Here is a 3,040-nt window from a genome sequence, read left to right as displayed (position 1 = left end):
CAAGTCATCCCAAATACTCCAGCCTCCCAAAGATACAAGATCTCAGAACACTGAGAGAAGTCGAATACAGTGTGACTGCGCCTTCTCCTTGCATTCTCCTCCTACCACCACCATACTGCCAGTTCGTTCTCCAGTTTTGTAAGAGTGATCAAGATCAGTTCTTGATATCAGTCTTTGGAGAAAGACTGATTTGAAGTTGTGCTCACTGCCTCCATTGTATTCTTGTGAAGGGTTCAGTTCTTGAGAAGAACACTGTTGATTCTGCTCCACCCTACATTGTGTCATCTTCAGTGGGAACAGTCTTTGGAGATTTTCTTTGGGCGTGAACACCTTCATTGGGAGATATAGCATCTTCGTATCAGGTATATCCCTCTCCTACTATTTTGGTTCATATCTGGTTTGGTTTTGGTTCAAGATTGATATTTGAAAAGAAGTTTTCCAAAACAGGGAATGCGATTCCCAGATGGGGAGAGAGAAAATTTTTGAAATTTCGCCCTACCTTCCTGCAGGGTTCGGCCATTCATATGATGGATCTCATCCCTTCACTCACTTCACCATCCGAGCCATGGTCAAACAACCTATCCTCCACTAGACTACCATGGTGGGAAAGAAGACAAGCCCACCAGTGCCTGGATCTCATAGCGGTGGCACAACTCGATTATCTCTTCACTAGACAGCTCGATCGGGCTGAAGGAAGACATGACCAACTCGACCTCGTGCTTCTTTTCCACCATGGCACCACCACAGAACACACCAAACGAGTGAATGAGTCCTCCCCTGAGGGACTTGCTTCACCGTCCGAGCCATGGTCAGACAACTTTTCCTCCACTGGACTACCATGGTAGGAAGGAAGACAAGCCCACCAGTGCCTAGATCGCGTTAGGCATGAGCTGACCTAAAGACACGTGCTAATGCCTCAACATAGCCACTATGAAAGGGTGAAGAGGAAAGCAAAGACCCACGGCCAGCGCCTCCTCATAAACGCACAGAGTATTTCGGTTATGGTCCAAGGGGTAATGACTGGCCAGTGGCTCAATCCAACTAAGCTTGTTGGGGATCTCGTAGCGGTGGCACAGCTCGATTATCTCTTCAGTAAACATCTCGATCAGGCTGAAGGAAGACATGGCCTACTTGACCTCGTGCTTCTTTTCCACCATGGCACCACCACAGAACACACCGAATGAGTGAATGAGTCCTCCCCCGAGGGACTCGCTTCACCGTCCGAGCCATGGGCAATAAACCTATCCTCCACTGGACTACTAGACATGGTGAAAAAAACTTGAATACTCACCGAAAAAATGGAAGAAACCTAGAAAAACAACAATGGAAGAGCTCAAAGTAGCAAGAAGATGGAGCTCAGCTTGGCAGACTGGTTCAGATTGTAGAACTGCAAAACCTCCAAAAATCTCCAAGAAGCAACAGTATTTGTGTGGGGACCTCAGCAAGGACCCCATACTTATAACTCGCCAAGGATGTGATCAACGGCGCAGGTGCGAGTACAACTGGCAGAAATACGTAGACCCGAGATACAACGGTGCAGATTTTGAGCATGCAAAACAGCCAGGCTACAGCTATCAGGGCACGCGTGGGAGCGAAATTTTGAGCGCACAAATTTGAAAGTTCAAATTTTTGAAATCGCACGCACACACAAAGCACGTCGAATTTCAAATCTGTGCGCCCACCAAAGATCCCGTCGAACATGCGCTCGAAATCCTTCCCTCCCTTTTCAAGATTTGAAATTTTCAGAAGCGTAGCTCAGGTAGCAAACCAAACTCGGTCGAGCTGGGGTACCCGTGAACCAGACCAGACCAAATACCCCAAAGGAACCTACTTTCTTTGCCAAATAGACTTCGGCTCGAGAGTGGGGGGAAATTGATGAGGAGTAATTTGGCCCTCCCAAACAAATGATGACACGTGGTCACTATTGACAACGCAGCGCCAAGTCAGCAAACCAACTCGGTGGGTTAGCTCGAAGCACCTCGCTTAGACCACTCTCGACCTTGGCAAGGGCAAGCTAGTAGGGACTCTAAGATTGCTGGCGACCTGGCCAAGAAGTCAGCCAAGTTGAGGTGAGCTAGCGTGACCCACGAAGGTGAGCTCATCTAAACGCCCTCACATCCCACTCCCGAGGCCGTCGATATCGCAACTGTTGGAGCAATTCGTCGCACTATACGCCACGATCTAAGCGGACGAACTATAATCGTCGTGCAAATCTAGTAACTGACCCATTAATACACCCCATATTGTAGAAACAGCTCCACCAGAAACTCAGGGACGTTGCCAAAGCCTCCTGAACCTCTGATAACTATAAAAAGAGCCTGAATTCACCTAGGGAGTTATGTGCACTCATACTCTCTAGCTCTCTCACACTCTCTGAGAAATCCCCATTCACTTACTGACTTAAGCATTGGAGTGTTCCCCCCGGGTAAAAAACACTTGGGCACTCTCACTTTGGTCTCCTTGCAACTCGCTTTAGCTCGGACATCTAGGCATCAGCTCGGCCACACAGCTTGGCCTATCCAGATTGACACACAATTGGAGTTTGAATCACAGTACACGAGGGAACGTTCAGATTACACGACATCAAGTACAAATGCAAATATATACGGTGCAAATACATATAAAACAAATCAGTTAGGATGGAATATAAATACAAATATGTAGACAAATACACACAAAATAATACAAAATACAAGCTCTACCCATTTATATTTGTTTTTATTTTTGTTTTATAATAACACTATTAACACTATACATTTGTATTTATACTCCTTCCAAAATGGAGCCTTAACGTTTTTTAAAAAAACACCCAAAAAAAATCTGATAACTGATAAGCCTGAATAAGTGTCGAGATTCGATCGGTGAGAATTAGAACCCACTGCCATCTCGTGAATCCCGAGAGAGAGATCCAGATGCTTCACGACAGTTGGGAACTTGTCCGAAGCTAACACGTGTTCAAATCGATTTCTAGCATGATCCACGGCCACGGGTGGAGAGGGAGAACGGCTTTAAGTAGAAAGAAATGCCGTATAGAAATGCC

This window comes from Nelumbo lutea, chromosome 1 (genome assembly GCF_056320005.1).
Source record: "Nelumbo lutea isolate HS-2025 chromosome 1, American lotus-T2T, whole genome shotgun sequence".
Lineage (NCBI taxonomy): Eukaryota > Viridiplantae > Streptophyta > Magnoliopsida > Proteales > Nelumbonaceae > Nelumbo > Nelumbo lutea.
The sequence above is the reverse complement of the archived record's forward strand: the minus strand, read 5'-3'. Positions refer to the sequence as shown.